Here is a 20,316-nt window from a genome sequence, read left to right on the forward strand (position 1 = left end):
ATTTTTACTCTATGGAATTCCCCAGTATCACAGTTATCAAAAATAGACTTCAAGTGTATTCTATACATCAGTTTCTAAAGTAGCCACAAGTATTTCTAGTTTCATTTAGAAATTAACAACTCGAGGAATAGCTGAGTATTTATTTGGAAGACCCCCTACTTTTAGCATGCCTTTTTTTTTTTTTTAACTGTTTTTTGTTTGTTTGTTTTTTAACGTGGACCATTTTTTATAAAGTCTTTATAGAATATACCACTACATTGCTTCTGCTTTATGTTCTGGTCCCTGACCAAGGATCAAACCTGTACCCCCTGCATTGCAAGGTGAAGCCTCAACCGCTGGACCACTGGGGAAGACCCAATATGCTTCTTGATTGTGGAATGTTCATTATCTGTAAATGGGACTCTGGGGCAGGGGGCTGCTGTATCTTTGCAGTTCAAAAGACTAGAATAAATAACTTTACAGGGAAAAAATGGGGGAGATAGTTCATTAAAAATACCTTGTACTAGTAACAGTTTACCTGGAAACCCCCAAAATTGTCCCCAAGAGTTTTTCTTGGGAGAAGTGTGTGTCATAATGAAATTTTATCATGAAATTGAAATGATTTCATACATAAGGATATGACAGAAAATGATGTTATACAAATACTTGGAATTCTGGAAAATATTAAACCAGTCTTTTGCCTCCAGCTAAATAGAACTTCATCCTAAACAAGTAATTCAGGCAGCTGATAATTTTAAATTATTTGAAGAGCTTCTAATGGAATTCCGTACCCTTAGAACCTTAATATCTGCTATGTACTGAATCATGGCTCCTCCAAATTGATATGTTGAAGCCATATCTGCCAATATGACTGTACTTGGTGATATGAGCTGAATATTTGTGTTGTCCCAAAATTCATGTGTTGAAACCCTCATCTCCAGTAAGGTGGTTTTAGGAGGTGGGCCATAGGGAGGTAATTAGGATCAAAGGAGGGGAGGACTCAAGGACTGATGTTGAAGCTGAAACTCCAGTACTTTGGCCACCTGATTGAGAAGAGCTGACTCATTCGAAAAGACCCTGATGCTGGGAAAGATTGAAGGCAAGAGGAGAAGGGGACGACAGAGGATGAGATGGTTGGATGGCATCACCGACTCAGTGGACATGAGTTTGAATAAACTCCGGAAGTTGGTGATGGACAGGGAGGCCTGGCATGCTGCAGTCCATGGGGTCGAAAAGAGTCAGACACGACTGAGCAACTGAACGGAACTGAGGCCAGGAGGGTGGAGCCCTCATGAATGAGACTAGTAAGCACCCTTATAAGAGTCACAAGAGTACATGGTCTTACACTTAGGCCTTTAATAATTTTCAGTTTATTTTTGTATATGGTGTTAGAGAATGTCCTAATTTCATTCTTTTACATGAAACTGTCCAGTTTTCCCAGAGCCACTTATTAAAGAGATTGTCTTTTCTCCATTGTGTTTTCTTGCCCCCTTCATCATAGATTGATTGATCATTAATTGTGTGGGCTTCTTTCTCTGTTTTCTGTCCTGGTCCATTCATCTAGGGTCTGTTTTTGTGCCAGTACCATTCTGCTTTGATTACTATAGTCTTGTGGTCTTCTCTAAAGTCAGGGCACATGATTCCTCCAGTTCTGTCCTTCTTTCTCAAGACTGTTTGGTTATTTTGTGTTTCCATACAAATTTTAAAAGCTTTTGCTCTAGTTCTGTGAAAATTGCCATTGGTAATTTGATAGGTTTGCATTGAATCTGTAGATTACCTTGGGTAGTATGGTCATTTCAACAGTACTGATTCTTCTAATGCAAGAACATGATGAATCTTTCCATCTGTTTGTGTTGTCTTCAATTTCTTTCACCAGCATCTTATAATTTTTGAAATACAGAAATGGATAGAGGAAAACATAAGCAGAACACTCTTTAACACAAATCACAGTGATATTTTTTGGATTCATCTCCTAGAGTAATGGAAATAGAAACAAAAATAAATAAATGAGGTCTCATTAAATTTAAAAGCTTTTGCACAGCAAAGGAAATCATAAACAAAATGAAAAGACAGCCTATAGATTGGGAGAAAATACTTGCAAATGATGCAACCAACAAGTGGTTGATTTTCCAGATATACAAACAGCTCATATAACTCACCTGAGAAGCCTGTAGGCAGGTCAAAAAGCAACAGTTAAAACCAGACATGGAAGAACAGACTGGTTCAAAATTGGGAAAGAAGTATGTCAAGGCTGTATGTTGTGACCCTGCTTATTTAACTTCTGTGCCGAGTACATCATGCGAAATGATGGCTGTGTAAATCACAAGCTGAAATCAAGCTGAAAAGGCTGAGTGCTGAAGAATTGATGCCTTCAAACTGTGGTGTTGGAGAAGCCTCTTAGGAGTCCCTTGGACAGTAAGGAGATAAAATCAGTCAATCTTAAAGGAAATCAACCCAGAATATTCATTGGAAGGACTGATGCTGAAGCTGTGGCTCCAATACTTTGGTCACCTGATGAGAATGATTCATTGGAAAAGACCCTGATGCTGGGAAAGATTGAGGGCAGGAGTTGAAGGGACAACAGAGGATGAGACGGTTGGGTGGCATTTCTGACTCAATAGACATGAGTTTGAGCAAACTCTGGGAAATGGTGAAGGACACGGAGGCCTGGCATGCTGCAGTCCATGGGGTCACAAAAAGACACAACTGAGCGGCTGAACAACTCACCACATAGCTCAATATAAAAAATCCAACAACCCAATCAAAAAATGGGCAGAAAATTTGGACATTTCTCCAAAGAAGACATATGGATGACCAACAGACACAAGAATAGATGTTCAACATCACTAATTATTAGAAAAATGCAAATCAAAACTACAATGAGGTATCACTACACACCAGTCAGAATGGCTATCATCAAAAAGTCTACAAATAATAAATTCTGGAGAGGGTGTGGGGAAAAGGAAACTCCCATGCACTCTTGGTGGCTTCCTGGGTGCCTCACTGATAAAGAATCTGCCTGTAATGCTGGAGGCACCAGTTCAATCCCTGGGTTGGGAAGATCCACTGGAGGAGGGCATGGCAACGTCTTCTTGCCTGGAGAATCCCCCATGGACAGAGGAGCCTGCTGGGCTTCAGCCCATAGGGTCACAAAGAGTTGGACACAACTGAAGTGACTTAGCACATGTACTCTTGGTAGGAATGTAAATTGGTACAACCATGATGGAAAACAGTATGGAGGTTCCTTAAAAAAACTAAAAGTAGAGTTATCATATGATCCAGCAATCCCACTCCTGGGCATTAAGATGAAAACTCTAATTCAAAAAGAGAATGCACCCCAGTATTCATAACAGCACTATTTACAATACCCAAGACATCGAAGCAACCAAAATGTCCATTGACAGATGAATGGATGAAGAAGACGTGGTATATTTATACAATGGAATATTATTTGGCTATAAAAAAAGAATGAAATGATGCTGTTTGGAGCAACATGGAGGAACCTAGAGATTATCATATTTAATGAATTCCATTTACATGTGGAATCTAAAAAAATGATATAAATGAAGTTTTTTACAAAACATAAACAGACTCACTGACATGGAAAACAAAATTATAGTTACCAAAGGAGAAAGGAGGGGGAGGGATAAATTAGGACTTGAGGATTAAAAGATATACACTACTATATATAGTCAATTTTTCTCAGACACAGTCCCTGCCAACTACCGATCTGTTTTCCATTCCTATAGTTCAGCATTTTTGCAGAATGTCATATAAATGGTACCACAGTCCAGAATCTTCTAGGACTTATTTCTTTCACTGATTATAATGTCTAGATTCACGCAAGTGTTGTGTATTATAGTTCACTTTATTTATATACTATCATATTTATATAGAATAGTATATAAATATGGGGGGAAATGTCACTATGTAGGGAGGTACCAGTTTGTTCATCCATTAACCAACTTAAATATATTAGGGTCATTTCCAGTTCTGGGCAAGTATTAAGGTACATAAATATTTGTACACAGATTTTTGTGTGAATATAAGTCTTTATTTCACTTTGGAAAAATATCTAGGAATGAAATTACTGGGTCAAATGATACATGTATGTCTAACTTTATAAGAAACTGTAAAACTCTTTTCACAGGTGGTCCTAACTTTTTACACCTCTACTATGAATGTCTGAGAGCTCGGGCTGCATCCTTGCCAGCACTTCATCTTATCTTTAAATTTGTAGTGGTAACTCTGTGGTTATAATATGCATTTCCCTAATGATTAATGATGTTGAGTATTTTTTCATGTGCTATTTGCCATTCATGTAATCTAATTTGGCAAAATATACACTTAATTATTTTGACCATAAAAAAAAAAGAATAGATAAGCAAAAAAGACCTATTGTATAGCACAGGGAAATATATTCAATATCTTGTGTATGTGCTTAGTCGCTCAGTTGTGTCCAACTCTTTGCAACCCCATGGACTGTAGCTCACCAGGCTCCTCTGTCCATGGGATTCTCCAGGCAAGAATACTGGAGTGGGTTGCCATGCCCTCCTCTAGGGGATTTTCCCAGCCCAGGGATTGAACCCAGGTCTCCCACATTACAGGTGGATTCTTTACCATCTGAGCCACAGTTCCCTATAATGGGATCTGAAATACAATGAATATATTATATTTGAAATATAATGAATCTGAAAAAGAATGGACATATTTATAAGTGAATCATTTTTGTTGTACACCTGAAACATTGTAATTTTACTACACTTCAATAAAAATTATAAAAACCAAAATAATTGATTAATTTTTTTAAAAGTCACAAAGAAGTTTGCTCTTCCTCTCTGCTCTCTGCCAGGTGAGGGTGTAAGAAGTCAGCAGTCTACAAATCAGAAAATATTCCTCCCCAGAACTCCACCATGGTGGCACCTTGATCTTCGACTTGCAGGCTCCAGAATTGTAAGAAATAAATTTCTATTGTTTAAACCATCCAGTGTATGGTAGTGTGTTAAACAGCTTGAACTAAGACATTTGGAAATAGGGACTGTGAGAAGGGGATGAAGGTGAAATGAAGTCCTAAGAAAGTAGGACTGAAAGTCACTCAGTCATCATGTCCAATTCTGTGACCCCACAGTTCTACAGTTCATGGAATTCTCCCGGCAAGAATACTGGAGTGGGAGCCTTTCCTTTCTCCAGGGGATCTTCCCAGGTCTCCCAGGGATCAAACCCAGGTCTCCTGCATTGCAGGCGGATTCTCTACCAGGCCTCCCTGTCCATCACCAACTCCTAGAGCTTACTCAAACTCATGTCCATTGAGTTGGTGATGCCATCTAACCATTTCTTCCTCTGTCATCCCCTTCTTCTCCTGCCTTCAAACTTTCCCAGCATCAGGGTCTTTTCCAATGAGTCAGTTCTTCAAATCAGGTGGCCTAAGTATTGGAGCTTCAGCATCAGTCCTTCCAATGAATATTCAGAACTGATTTCCTTTAGGATTGACTGGTTTGATCTTGCTGTCCAAGGGACTACCCAGGGTCTTCTCCAACACCACAGTTCAAAAGCATCAGTTCTTATGGTCCAACTCTCACATCCATACATGACTACTGGAAAAACCATAGCTTTGACTAGACAGACCTTTGTCAGTACAGTAATGTCTCTGCTTTTTAATATGCTGCCTAGGTTTGTCATAGCTTTTCTTCCAAGGATCTAGCATCTTTCAATTTCATGGCTTGCAGTCACCATCTGCAGTGATTTTGGAGCCCAAGGAAATAAAGCCTGTCACTGTTTGCATTGTTTTCCAATCTATTTGCCATGAAGAAACAGTGGAAACAGTGTCAGACTATTTTTTGGGGCTCCAAAATCACTGCAGATGGTGATTGCAGCCATAAAATTAAAAGACACTTACTTCTTGGAAGGAAAGTTATGACCAACCTAGATAGCATATTGAAAAGCAGAGACATTACTTTGCCAACAAAGGTCCATCTGTTCAAGGCTATGGTTTTTCCTGTGGTCATGTATGGATGTGAGAGTTGGACTGTGAAGAAAACTGAGCGACGAAGAATTGATGCTTTTGAACTGTGGTCCTGGAGAAGACTCTTGAGAGTCCCTTGGACTGCAAGGAGATCCAACCAGTCCATTCTGAAGGAGATCAGCCCTGGGATTTCTTTGGAAGAAATGATGCTAAAGCTGAAACTCCAGTACTTTGGCCACCTCATGCGAAGAATTGACTCATTGGAAAAGACTCTGATGCTGAGAGGGATTGAGGGCAGGAGGAGAAGGGGACAACAGAGGATGAGATGGCTGGATGGCATCACTGACTCGATGGACGTGAGTCTGAGTGAACTCCAGAAGTTGGTGATGGACAGGGAGGTCTGGCGTGTTGTGATTCATGGGGTCACAGAGTCGGACACGACTGAGCGACTAAACTGAGCTGAACTGATGGGACCAGATGCCATGATCTTAGTTTTTTGACTGTTGAGTTTTAAGCCATCTTTTTCACTGTCCTCTTTCATCTTCATAAAGAGGCTCTTTAGTTCCTCTTCACCGTCTGCCATAAGGGTGATGTCATCCGCACATCTCAGGTTATTGATAATTCTCCTGGAAATCTTGATTCCAGCTTGTGCTTCTTCCAGCCTGGCATTTCACATAAAGTGGGCAAAAATATTCAGATGACTACCTCAGAATAACTAGCCAAAACCCTTTGGTTTTATCAGTGTGGCAGCTGGGGGCCACAGGTTCTGTTCTTGAGCCAGAACCCAAAGCCACATTCAGTCCTTGGCTCTGCAGCTCCATTCCATCTCTTACCCACAGAGGACACACAGGGTTCTGTGAGAAAGCCCATGTTTATTAATGATGAGGTACCTCTAAGGAGGAGGTCATCTCTGAGATGTATTTGAGTATAGAGCTGTCTGACATCTGTGTTAGCCTGTCACCTTTTTGGGGCCAGACCATCTGGCTTGTGGGTTCTTAGTTCCCCAACCTGGGATTGAACCCAGGCCCTGGCAGTGAAAGCGCCGAGTCCTAACCACAGGACCACCAGAAAATTCCCTAAAACAGTCATTTAGAAATATGAAGTGTCCATATGCCTATCTCGGCAAGCTGGATTGTGATTTATTAATATCTCACAACCGACTGGCCTAGCAAAGCTGGAAGTTGCCCTGGTCTCTCTTCCTCTTCTTCAGGATGTAATGCTATCAGATCAGGACTGTACCCTTACAACCTCATTTAATTTTACTTCCGTAAGGCCCCACATCCAATATGTCACATTAGGGGTTAGGGCTTCAACCTACAAATTTTAGCTGGACACAAACACTCATTTCCCAACACTCATAAATCTTTATATGTCTTGTTCCTAACCCAAAAGAATCATAAATTTCTTCTAGATTAAATCCTTATATCAATATCATGTGGCAATGTATTAATAGTATCTGTTCTGTTCAGTTGCTCAGTCGTGTCCGACTCTGACCCCCGTGGACTACAGCATGCCAGGTTTCCCTGTCCATTACCAACTCCCAGAGCTTACTCAAACTCATGTCCATCAAGCTGGTGATGCCATCCAACCATCTCATCCCCTGTATTAATAGTATAGCAGAGAAAAAGTCAGCTCGATGGCCTTGAGTCAGTCATGGGACCTCGGTGAGCCTCAGCCTATTCAGATGTAAAGTCTAGATAGCAACTCTTATAACTATGTTATGAGGCTCAGAAGGGAGGTGTGTCAAGGGTATGGAATCATATTCATGAAATAATAGCTAACTCTAATCCTTTTAACATTTTGTAGCTTATGAAGCACCATTGTCTACATCATCCTGCTGAATGAAGACCTGAATGCCTCAGACACTTCTGGCTCCAAGCTTCACGATCTTTAAGGTCTTAGATCAACTGGTATAGTGAAAAGAAAGTGTTCATTTTAAGATAACCTTGATCTTCACTAGGTCATCATTTGTTTTACGCAGTGAAGTAATTCAGTGCGTTGGTCTAGCTCTTGGGGTTATCAAGAGATTGTGTTAATAAGTCTTCTGGCAAGGAGAAGAAAATATCAGTTGTTTTAATGTCTATTCTTTTGTAAAATTAATCAGTTACTTGCTATTTTCCTTAAATAGTTGTTCAGAACACATATAGCCTTGTAAGTCCAGTCACAGACACTAGGTGGCACCATAAGAGCCTCACCTGCACCAGTTCCTGACAATCCAACAGCCCTTTCTCACCATGTACAGCCTGAAAACATGCTAAAGATTTTTAGCACAGAATCTAGGGTGAAACTTAGGGAAATGTTCTTCCTTTTCTGTGTAGAGTGTATATGTTTTCTTTTTAAAACGTTAATCTCCTAGTTTGAATCGTACAGAGAGGAACAAGGCTCTCAGGGCAAACTACAGCCAGTGTGAATCTGGTGAGGAGACTAGGTCTGAATCCCAGTGCTGATGCTTAGCATCTGGTTTTCCGGGAGATGGTCTCTTTCCTGCCCTGTATCTGCCTCTCATTGGATTGCTGGGAGGACCAGACAGAGTCATGTATGAGGACTGCCTTCTGCTTCAATTAGAAACCAAGGTTCTTTTCTGCCTCTGCAGCCCTCCTCTTCCTTGGGAGGCTCCCGCCTTGCACCAGCTCTGGGCCCCTGCTGCCCTGGCCCCTCCCTACTCTTTTCTCAACTGCACGATCCCTTTAAACATTTAAAAGGACTCTGGCATCAGATTTATTTTCAGCTTCCACTCAAACAGCTGAAACTTGCGCTTCTTAGTGTCCCTCACACCAGTGGTCCAGCTCCTCTTCAACAGCCTTACGGTGCAGAGTACCGAGTGGAAGAACACAGGCATAGATGTGTACTATCACCCTGGTCATAAAGAGCTGTGTAGATGTAAAGAACAAACTTTTGGACTCTGTGGGAGAAGGCGAGGGTGGGATGATTTGAGAGAATAGAGTTGAAACATGTATATTACCATATGTGAAATAGATCACCAGTCCAGGTTCTATGCATGAAACAGGGCGCTCAAAGCTGGTGCACTGGGACAAACCTGAGGGATGAAATGAGGAGGGAGGTGGGAGGAGGGTTCGGGATGGGGGACACATATACACCTGTGGCTGATTCATGTCAATGTATGGCAAAACCACTACAATATTGTAAAGTAATTAGCCTCCAATTAAATAAATTAATTAAAAGATTCTACTGGCCTAGAAAAACTTTTACTGAAATTGGTAAAATGTTTCAAAAAACAAAAAAATAAAATAAACAGCTGTGTAACCCTGAGCACATCATTAATCCCTCTGAGCATCAGTATTCTAGGGGATGAAAATATCTGCCCACAGGAGAATTAAGAGAATAAGTAGATAAAAAGAGATTTTTTAAAAGATACATTTTTATGATTTTATCTTTTGCATCTTCCACATATGTGACCTCTCCCTGTGACCCAGAGGTACCGCTCTGAAGGGCAAGTGGATGAATGGGTAGACTAGGATTATTAGAGTAAAATGCTCATAAGAGGCATGGTGTAGTTTACTTGTAAAACAGGTATTTCAGTTCAGTCAGTTCAGTCGCTCAGTTGTGTCCGACTCTTTGCAACCCCATGGACTGCAGCACGCCAGGCCTCCCTGTCCATCACCAACTCCCGGAGCTCACCCAAACTCACGTCCATTGAGTCGGTGATGCCATCCAACCATCTCATCCTCTGTCATCCCCTTCTCCTCCTGCCTTCAAACTTTCCCAGCATCAGGGTCTTTTCCAATGAATCAATTCTTCACATCAGGTGCCCAAAGTATTGGAGTTTCAGCTTCAGCATCAGTCCTTCCAATGTAATTGAGAGATAAAACTAAAGGCTTGAGGAAAGTAGGGCTTAGTGATTATGCTAAAATATAGTTTGGAAATAAAACAGGGGAGACCCAGGTTATCCCCACCTCCTGTTGCCCCACCACAACCACAGAGGGTCGTGAGGACCACAGAGGAGGAGCCTCAGAGGAAGCAGGCCGGGAGGGCAGAGGAGCTGGGTTGTCCCCGCATGGTCAGGCCACCCAAGATGGCTGTCCTCTTGCTCTCTACATCCCCTGCTTGACCCATCCTTGTGTCACCTCCACCCACTCACCTGACTGCCCTTCCCTCTTCAGTAAATGTCTACGTACTTGCCCCAGGCCCAAACTAGTGATTGCTTTAATCCTTAGGGTAAAGAATCCGCCTGCCATGCAGGAGACCTGGGTTCAATCCCTGGGTTGGGAAAATCCCCTGGAGAAGGGAAAGGCTACCCACTCCAATATTCTGTCCTGGAGAATTCCATGGACTGTATAGTCCCTGGGGTCGCAAAGAGTCGGACACGACTGAGCGACTCTCACTTTTCACAGTATCTCCACCTTGCTGGCTCATGAAAGGAGTGGTGAGGAGGTGTTCCTCTGCTGGTTTCCCTGGTAACCAATGAGCCAACCTGACATCAGTTCCCCCATTCATTGGTGACCTCCCCTCCCCCCAGGAGTGAAGACAGCTGTCATGTCCAGCCTGCAGGCTGCCACACACACACGGCAGGAGTCACTCCAGGACCTTGCTTCACACAGGTCAGGCCCTCCTTTCCCTTAACACCATTGATGTCTCTGGCACTGAATCCCGGGGGCTTTCTTCAGTCTTTTATTGGTTGTTTAATTTTTTTTTTTGGTTGCGCTGGGTCTTCTTTGCTGCACATGGGCTTCTGTCTAGTTGCAGAAGACAGGGGCTACTCTTCCTTGTGGTGCGCAGGCTTCTCATTGCAGCGCTTGTCACAGAGCACAGCCTCCAGGCACGCGGGCTTCGGTCATTTTGGCACACAGGCTCAGTAGTTGTGGCGCATGGGCTTATGCTCCAGGGCACATGAAATCTTCCCAGACCAGGGATCGAGCCGGTGTTCCCTGCATTGGTAGGAAGATTCTTATGCACTGTACCACCATGGAAGTCCTCTTTCTTCAGTCTCTGAGCTGGCCAGTACTGGGTTTGCAGGCCTGTGGGGTGTGACAGTTCCCTTTCTAGAGTCCAGCACGCACCTAAGCGTGAAGCCACGAAACCTCAGTGCGTTCCTTAACCCCAAAATCAGGGAGGTGGAAAAAGTCCACAGCGTATTAATATATTTAATCAGTTAGTCCTCAAAACAGCCCTACATACCACTATTGCCCACAGTAAGGCCGCAACACACAGCTATCATTGGCCCATTTTACTGAAGAGGAAAGTGACAGGACTTTACTTCAGGCCAGCTGGCTTCCAAGGCCATGCTCTTCTTAACCATAACGTCACACAGCCTTTCAGTAAATGTCAATGCCCTGCACTCACCCCACCCCATCTCTGTTTCAGTGCCAGGGTTAAGAGGTTGAGTTACAGAAGTTAGGCTGCCACATGTTTCACGCTATTACTATTTATGGTCTGCACTCTGCAGGATCTTCAGGTGTGGTTCATCACCTGTTGTTTCTTCTCCCTTCCCCAAACCCTGCTGCTGCTGCTGCTAAGTCACTTCAGTCGTGTCCGACTCTGTGCGACCCCAGAGATGGCAGCCCACCAGGCTCCCCCGTCCCTGGGATTCTCCAGGCAAGAACACCGGAGTGGGTTGCCATTTCTTCTCCAATGCATGAAAGTGAAAAGTGAAAGTGAAGTCGCTCAGTCGTGTCTGACTCTTAGCGACCTCATGGACTGCAGCCCACCAGGCTCCTCCATCCATGGGATTTTCCAGGCAAGAGTACTGGAGTGGGTTGCCATTGCCTTCTCCACCCCAAACCCTACCATGGACCTAAACCTTCATCATTCTCTGCTGTGCTCACCTGTTTCAATAAACTTGTTGTGGTTCATGGAGAAAATCAGTGCCATCAGGGGTGGGTCCTCCCAGCTTCTCTCCTTCCCTCAACTAACTTTATCTTCAAGGGCACCCTCTCCTCCCCCTTGGCCACCAGTTTTCCAGGAAGAGATGTCTCTATCTTCCTATTTTAGTCCCTCTTCTCCTTCACCTCCTCCAGGATTTCTCTTGTGTCTCTGTTTCCAACTTCTTCAACCTTCCCCCTCTCTGCTACATCCTTTCAGCATATAAACCAAGTAAGGTCCTTCCTCTCCTTCACAATGTCTCCACCCATAATTGTCCCAGATGTCAGAAATTTCCAGCCACCAGTCCCTGGACTCTTCCTAAGTAGTGTAGAAATTTCACTAATTCATGAAAAAAATTTTTTTGAGAAAATTAGGATAATATAGGGAGTTTCTCATTAAGCTAAAGTAATTAAATTTAAATGACTTTCTTTTGTTCTAATGTTATGACTTTTTTTTTTTTTTTTTACTGTTCTGATATTCTCTGTATAGGACACCCTCTCTGGGTCCATATCCTCGGATGCAGGGGGCTGACTGTACTGCGCCATTTTATATAAGGGACTTGAGCACCTGTAGAGTTTGCTATCCTTTAATGAACAGCCCCTTGATGAAAGTGAAAGAGGAGAGTGAAAAAGTTGGCTTAAAGCTCAACATTCAAAAAACGAAGATCATGGTAACTGGTCCCATCACTTCATGGGAAATAGATGGGAAAACAGCAGAAACAGTGTCAGACTTTATTTTTTTGGGCTCCAAAATCACTGCAAATGGTGACTGCAGCCATGAAATTAAAAGACGCTTACTCCTTGGAAGGAAAGTTATGACCAACCTAGATAGCATATTCAAAAGCAGAGACATTACTTTGCCAGCAAAGGTCCGTCTAGTCAAGGCTATGGTTTTTCCAGTGGTCATGTATGGATATGAGAGTTGGACTGTGAAGAAAGCTGAGCACTGAAGAATTGATGCTTTTGAACTGTGGTGTTGGAGAAGACTCTTGAGAGTCCCTTGGACTGCAAGGAGATCCAACCAGTCCATTCTAAAGGAAATCAGCCCTGGGTATTCTTTGGAAGGAATGATGCTAAAGCTGAAACTCAGTACTTTGGCCACCTCATGCGAAGAGTTGACTCATTGGAAAAGACTCTGATGCTGGGAGGGATTGGGAGCAGGAGGAGAAGGGGACGACAGAGGATGAGATGGCTGGATGGCATCACTGACTCGATGGACATGAGTTTGAGTGAACTCCAGGAGATGGTGATGGACAGGGAGGCCTGGAGTGCTGCGATTCATGGGGTTGCAAAGAGTCGGACACGACTGAGCAACTGAACTGAACTGAACTGAATGAATATCCTGGAACGAATCCCTCAAGGGTCCCAGGGATGATGGTATACCATCTATCAGAAGTGGGAAGACTTGGCTTGAGCAATGAAGGAACCCTTTCCCTGTGTTAAGAGAACGAGATTTGGGGCATCATCGTTATTGTGCATAACCTAGCCCAGAAGTCCTCAAGCTTTTTGGTCTCTGAATATCTCTACCCTCTTTACACTCTTATAGAACGATGAAGGACCTGTATTGACTATGTTTCCTTACTTTCTGTACTCTTAATGCTCTGGTGGGGCTTCCCAGGTAAAGAATCCCCCTGTCAATGCAAGAGACACAAGAGACACGAGTTCCTGGGTCTGGAAAATCCTCTGGAGGAGGAACTGGCTACCCACTCCAGTGTTCCATGGACAGAGGAGCCTAATGGGCTACAGTCCACGGGATCAGAAAGAGTCAGACATGACTCAGTGACTGAGTATGCACAATGCTCCAGTGCCTGGGAGCTTGCTGGCCCAGGAGAGACTGCCCCTTTGAGGACAAGCTGATTCCAGAGATAACAAACTCTCCCCTTGAGAATATGCCTTTCATGTGCAAAGTAACCCATCCAAAGCCATATCCTAAACCCACCACCCCCAACCATGCCCTTTATCCAGCCCGTGGCACTCCTATTCTTTGGGTTGTACAGGGATATGCTGTTTTATTGTGAGAGGGTAACAGGCAGGAAGGCCAGGGGTCTCCAAATGGAGGAAATAGCCTGCAAGTGTCAGACATTTTTATTTCTCTTAAGCGGCAGGAGGAAACAAACTAGCATTATTTTTTCCTTCTCTATACAAATTTAAAGGGAGGTTTCTCTTAAAATACTGTGTTGCCATAATGACACCTGGTTTCGCCTGAAGTTAGCTATTCTTGAGCCTAGAGATAACCAATGCCTTTTTCTTATGGAAATGTTCGTCTTAAGCTATGCTAATGTACTATGCCTTTACCCCAAACTCTGTCTCCAAGTCGGTTCCGCCTCTTGGCCCAGAACCTACTTGACAAACCAGTATGAATATTGTTCCCCTAATCTATGTAAATGAAACTATTTGTATGGTGGTCTGCCCTTCTTCAAGATTCAAGTTAATCATTTTATGGCCCAGGATAAACCATTTGGCGCCAAGATTATCCCAAAATACATCTTATGGGTGAGGGGCCTGGTGCCATTCTGAATTTTAAGACATTCCTTTCTTTCATTAACAGACTGCTAGTGACTATATAACATCCAGCTGAAGACTAGCAGTGGGGGTACTCTTTCTGCCCCCTTCTGATGCCTATGTCAGAAGCTTTCTCTATCTCCTTTATACTTCAATAAAACTTTATTACACAAAAGCTCTGAGCGATCAAGCTTCGTCTCTGGCCCCGGATTGAATTCTTCTCCTCCGGGGGCCAAGAATCCCGGTGTATTCGCATGATTCAACAACAACCTTTCAATTGCACCTCACATATACTGCCTTTTTTTTTTTTTTAAACAAATGGAAGGCTTGTGACAAACCTGCATTGAGGAAGTCTGTTGGTGCCATTTTTCTAGCAGTTACTTTTTTAAAAAAAGACTACTTTTTTTAATATAACACTATATAGTAAAGTAATGCTCAAAATTCTCCAAGCCAGGCTTCAGCAATACGTGAACTGTGAACTTCCAGTTGTTCAAGCTGGTTTTAGAAAAGGCAGAGGAACCAGAGATCAAATTGCCAACATCTGCTGGATCATGGAAAATGCAAGCGAGTTCCAGAAAAACATCTATTTCTGCTTTATTGAGTATGCCAAAGCCTTTGACTGTGTGGATCACAATAAACTGTGGAAAATTCTGAAAGAGATGGGAATACCAGACCACCTGACCTGCCTCTTGAGAAATCTGTATGCAGGTCAGGAAGTAACAGTTAGAACTGGACATGGAACAACAGACTGGTTCCAAATAGGAAAAGGAGTACATCAAGGCTGAATATTGTCACTCTGCTTATTTAACTTATATGCAGAGTACATCATGAGAAATGCTGGGCTGGAAGAAGCACAAGCTGGAATCAAGATTGCTGGGAGAAATATCAACAACCTCAGATATGCAGATGACACTACCCTTATGGCAGAAAGTGAAGAAGAACTAAAAAGCCTCTTGATGAAGGTGAAAGAGGAGAGTGAAAAAGTTGGCTTAAAACTCAACATTCAGAAAACGAAGATCATGGCATCTGGTCCCATCACTTCATGGGAAATAGATGGGGAAACAGTGGAAACGGTGTCAGACTTTATTTTTGGGGCTCCAAAATCACTGCAGATGGTGACTGCAGCCATGAAATTAAAAGATGCTTACTCCTTGGAAGGAAAGTTATGACCAACCTAGATAGCATATTGAAAGCAGAGACATTACTTTGCCAACAAAGGTCCATCTAGTCAAGGCTATGGTTTTTCCAGTGGTCATGTATGGATGTGAGAGTTGGACTGTGAAGAAAGCTGAGCACTGAAGAATTGATGCTTTTGAACTGTGGTGTTGGAGAAGACTCTTGAGAATCCCTTGGACTGCAAGGAGATCCAACCAGTCCATTCTGAAGGAGATCAGCCCTGGGATTTCTTTGGAAGGAATGATGCTAAAGCTGAAACTCCAGTACTTTGGCCACCTCATGCGAAGAGTTGACTCATTGGAAAAGACTCTGATGCTGGGAGGGATTGGGGGCAGGAGGAGAAGGGGACAACAGAGGATGAGATGGCTGGATGGCATCACTGACTCGATGGACGTGAGTCTGAGTGAACTCCGGGAGTTGGTGATGGACAGGGAGGCCTGGAGTGCTGCGATTCATGGGGTCGCAAAGAGTCAGACACGACTGAGCGACTGAACTGAACTGACTGACTGTACACTTTAATAGACTGCACAGTCTACTCATACACAGTATAGTGTAAACGTGACTTCTATATGCACTGGAAACCAAAAAATGTATGTGACTCACCTTATGGCCACATTTGCTTTACTGTAGCGTCTGGAACCAAACCTACAGTATTGCTGAAGTCTGCCTATATTCACCTTTCCTAATCACCCAGGGCAAGACACAGGAAACCCCAGGACAGTGCCTACATCCTAGAACATGGGAATTACTCAAATCAGCCAACCCGAAACCTGCTTACCCTTCCTTGCCTGTTCCTTTCTACAGAAACCGCCATGAGACTCCCAGTGATGATTTCCCCTCACTCCTTCGACAGCCAGCTATGACAGTGCAGGCCTCCTACTCTTAGGAACAGACTTCCCTTTCAATGACAGTCATCGACTGAACTAACCATACCTGAGTAATAACGAAGTCTACATTTTGAAACAGGACCCCAACTGACCTTTGTTTATATGGATTCTCTATGTTGATATTTACTGTTTTAGATATTAAAACTGAGAAAATGCAAAAATACCTAAATGAATCCATTATACTTTAGCATAGTAACATCTTAATGAAAAAAACTGTATTTTCCAAAACAAAAAAAATAACTGTGGGAAGAGTAGCCCTATTTCAGTTTTTGCAATTCTCTTTAACGTCTAACTGAATATAATGCAGCTGGATTTGGGGGCCTGCTTCTGCATTCAAAGAGCAGCATTATCACATTGTGGAAAATTCCACCATATATTCATGAGCGATTGAGAATAAAAAAGGCAAATAATATTTTAGCATTTAATCATCTATTTTGAAATTGACCTCATCAGATCAGATCAGTCGCTCAGTCGTGTCCGACTCTTTTTGACACCATGAATCGCAGCACGCCAGGCCTCCCTGTCCATCACCAACTCCCGGAGTTCACTGAGACTTACGTCCATCGAGTCAGGGATGCCATCCAGCCATCTCATCCTCTGTCGTCCCCTTCTCCTCCTGCCCTCACTCCGTCCCAGCATCAGGGTCTTTTCCAATGAATCAACTCTTAAGTGAAAAAGTTGGCTTAAAGCTCAACATTCAGAAAACGAAGATCATGGCATCTGGTCCCACCACTTCATGGGAAATAGATGGGGAAACAGTGGAAACAGTGTCAGACTTTATTTTTCTGGGCTCCAAAATCACTACAGATGGTGACTGCAGCCATTGACCTCATAGACCTGCTGAAAAGGTCCCCAGACCACACTTTGAGAATGCTGCTGGTGCTAAGTCACTTCAGTCGTGTCCAAGTCTGTGTGACCCCATAGACGGCAGCCCACCAGGCTCCCCCATCCCTGGGATTCTCCAGGCGAGAACACTGGAGTGGGTTGCCATTTCCTTCTCCAATGCATGAAAGTAAAAAGTGAAAGTGAAGTCGCTCAGTCGTGTCCGCCTCTTAGCGACCCCATGGACTACAGCCTTCCAGGCTTCTCCGTCCATGGGATTTTCCAGGCAGGAGTACTGGAGTGGGGTGCTATTGCCTTCTCCGTTGAGAATGCTAACCCAGACAATATTGACTAATACAAACAAGTTCTTTAGAATTCCTGATGCTGGCCTCCCCCTGCCCCCAGCCTGGCCCAGCCCAGGCTTCGAAGCCTGACATGGGGCTCAGAACTCTTATTCCCACTGAAGGACCTCTGCAATATAATTATTATCCAGTTTGTGAGTTGCCCACCCAGGGTTGGGGGTCAGTCTTTCCTGGTGGGCCAGTGGTAAAGAATTCCCCTGCCAATTCAGGAGACCTGGGTTCCATCCCTGGGTCAGGAAGATCCCTTGGAGGAGGAAATGGCAACCCACTCTGGTATTCTTTCCTGGAAAATCCCATGGACCAAGGAGCCTTGCAGGCTGTAGTCCATGGGATCGCAAAGGATCAGACATGACTGAGCAACTGAGCACACGCACACCCGGGGTGGCAGGGCGGGGCGTGGGATTTAATTACATTACAAGTCCATCCGTCCTACCTGTCTCACTGTGGTTCCTTCTTTAGGTCTTTAATTGCAGAAGATCTTTTCTGGGACGCCCTTCATCAGTGGTTGTTCTCAGATAGTTGTGATTGTGGTGTGCTTGTGAGAGGAGGTGAGCTCAAGGTCTTTCTGTTCCACCGTCTTGGCTGCTCTCCTTTTCCTCATCTTAAAAGGCCACCAATCCTACAGGATTAGGGACCCACACTTACAACCTCATCTGACCTTAATCACCTCCCTCAAGGCCCTATCTCTAAATATAGTCACACTGGGCATAGGACTTCAACCTATGAATTTCAGACTGGGGTGCGGAACGCAGTTCAGTCCATAACAGGAGGTGAAAATTGAAAACTGAGATTGTGAGGGAAAAACAACAAAGCTAAAGAAAGAGGTGAAGCAACGTGCTATAATGTGTTACCAGGCTGGCTACTACTTCATATAAAACTTCAGAAAAACAAAAACAGGCTGGTAAATGCAAGGCAAATTGGGCTCTTCCGGAAGGACTGCAAGAAAGAATCCCCATCTTGGACTATTCTGTGGTAGGAAGATGCTACTTGCCTGAGTCCCTGCCCCAACTCCCATCTCCTATTTCCTATTAGTCAAGCTTCACCCCCATGGAAAGCTAACTCAACACATTACTGGGTGGTGTCAGCAAGCCTTTCGGTGCATGCAGGATGGCTAGATTCCATTCTGTGTGATGTAGCATTTCATCCAAGCCCAGAAGTTAGGGAGGGATACAGCCTGTGAGATTCCAGGCCTGGGGCATTTTAGTCAGACCAGCCAGCCCAATAACTGCTGCAAAAGTGGTGGTGGAGGGGGTGCAGCCTAGGAGTTAGAAGCAAGTGTCAGCTGAGACAGAGATGTCTGATGCAGTAATTGACATCTGTAGAAGATTCAGAACTACTACTATGCTGTTCTAAGTACAGAGGTGGCTATCCTAAACTCACATTTCCTGAATGGATCACAAACCTGAAGGTCATTGAGAAAGTGCATTTTGATAGTCATGGAAAATCCTGCTGTTCTTCAGTCGCTAAGTCATGTCCGACTCTTTGTGAACTGCAGCACACCAGGCTTCTCTGTCCTTCACTATCTCCCGGAATTTGCTCAAACTCATGGCCAGTGAGTCTGTGATGCATTGCAAATGAAGTGTATTAAAAATATTACACCAGGGCTTCCCTGGTGTCTCAGATGGTAAAGAATCTGCCTGCAATGCAGGAGACCTGGGCTTGATCCCTGGGTTGGGAAGATCCCCTAGAGGAGAGCTTGACGACCCACTCCAGTAGTCTTGCCTGGAGAATCCCCATGGACAGAGTAGACTGGCAGGCTACATCCATGGGGTTGCAAAGAGTCAGACATGACTGAGTGACTAAGCACAATGAAAATATTTAATAACCAAATAGTATAATTCAGCCAATTTGAACAGAGGAGTCTTAGCCTTTAATAAATGTTATGTTTGATATCCTCCATATCCAACTGTTAATACTGGTTACTACATTGTATCCTTCAGATTTGTTTAAAAACCAATGGAGTAAGTTACACTATAGTTTTTCTCATGAAACGTGAAATTTATCAGATGGCTGTGAAATAAGTGTGAGAACTCAAGATATATTCAGAATGGCAGTCAAATTGAGAGCTGTCTTATCTTGTCCAACCAATTTTTAATTGAAGTGACACTGGAAATTGCCTTGGGAGATGACATGGCTTATGCTTATTACAAGACCACTATGCTCTTGCTATTTTAAAGAACAAAAATATATGAGCTCTACTACTTGACACTCAATAGTAAGATTGAGTCATGATTGCCTACCATAGTCTTAAACCCTGAACTGTGGAACATCTTCATTGCTGTTGAATCTTTTTGAGTTTTCAGATTTATTTTTTCCTGTAGTATTCATTGTTAGATTCAAGGTTTATCACGTGACTTGTCATGCACATGTGTGTCTTTGTGTGTATTTTGTATTTAGGGAGTAGAGTGGTTATTTCAAGTGGCTTATAGAAGAGCAGGCATGCTCAGCTGACAATATTAAAACTTCCACAGGATTGAAAAATAGGTATATAAGTTGTCACCTCCAAAACAAACTGGAGTCATTGACAGAATCAACAGGGATAGCCAGGATGGTGTAGCCATGGGAGCAGCATTCCCAGAGGCATCAGCAGCTATAAAGCATTACCTGCAAATTCCGTGAACAAGAGGCAGAGAATTAAGATGATGGTTCTGATGGCCAGAAGTCACACAAAACTCTGAGATCCACACAAAGTACATCATGTCTCCTCGATTAGAAATTAGTTCTTTTACTGATACCCAAGCACCCATGCGAAGAGAGAGCCAGCTCATTGGAGAAGAGCCTGATGCTGGGAAAGATTGATGGCAAAA

The 20,316-nt window shown here is 43.4% G+C and overlaps 1 long non-coding RNA gene across 1 annotated transcript; it reads right to left on the minus strand.

Annotated features, from left to right (window-relative positions):
- Positions 1 to 1,320: 1,320 nt before the first annotated feature.
- LOC133233744 (uncharacterized) lies at positions 1,321 to 20,003 on the minus strand. The gene is made up of 2 exons (XR_009731823.1): positions 17,943 to 20,003; positions 1,321 to 2,386 (listed from the first exon to the last, which is right to left on the minus strand). It is a non-coding gene; the product is annotated as an uncharacterized LOC133233744 (long non-coding RNA).
- Between the last annotated feature and the right edge of the window lie 313 nt (positions 20,004 to 20,316).

The sequence above is a fragment of the Bos javanicus genome, chromosome 20 (genome assembly GCF_032452875.1).
Source record: "Bos javanicus breed banteng chromosome 20, ARS-OSU_banteng_1.0, whole genome shotgun sequence".
In the NCBI taxonomy this organism is placed as follows: domain Eukaryota; kingdom Metazoa; phylum Chordata; class Mammalia; order Artiodactyla; family Bovidae; genus Bos; species Bos javanicus.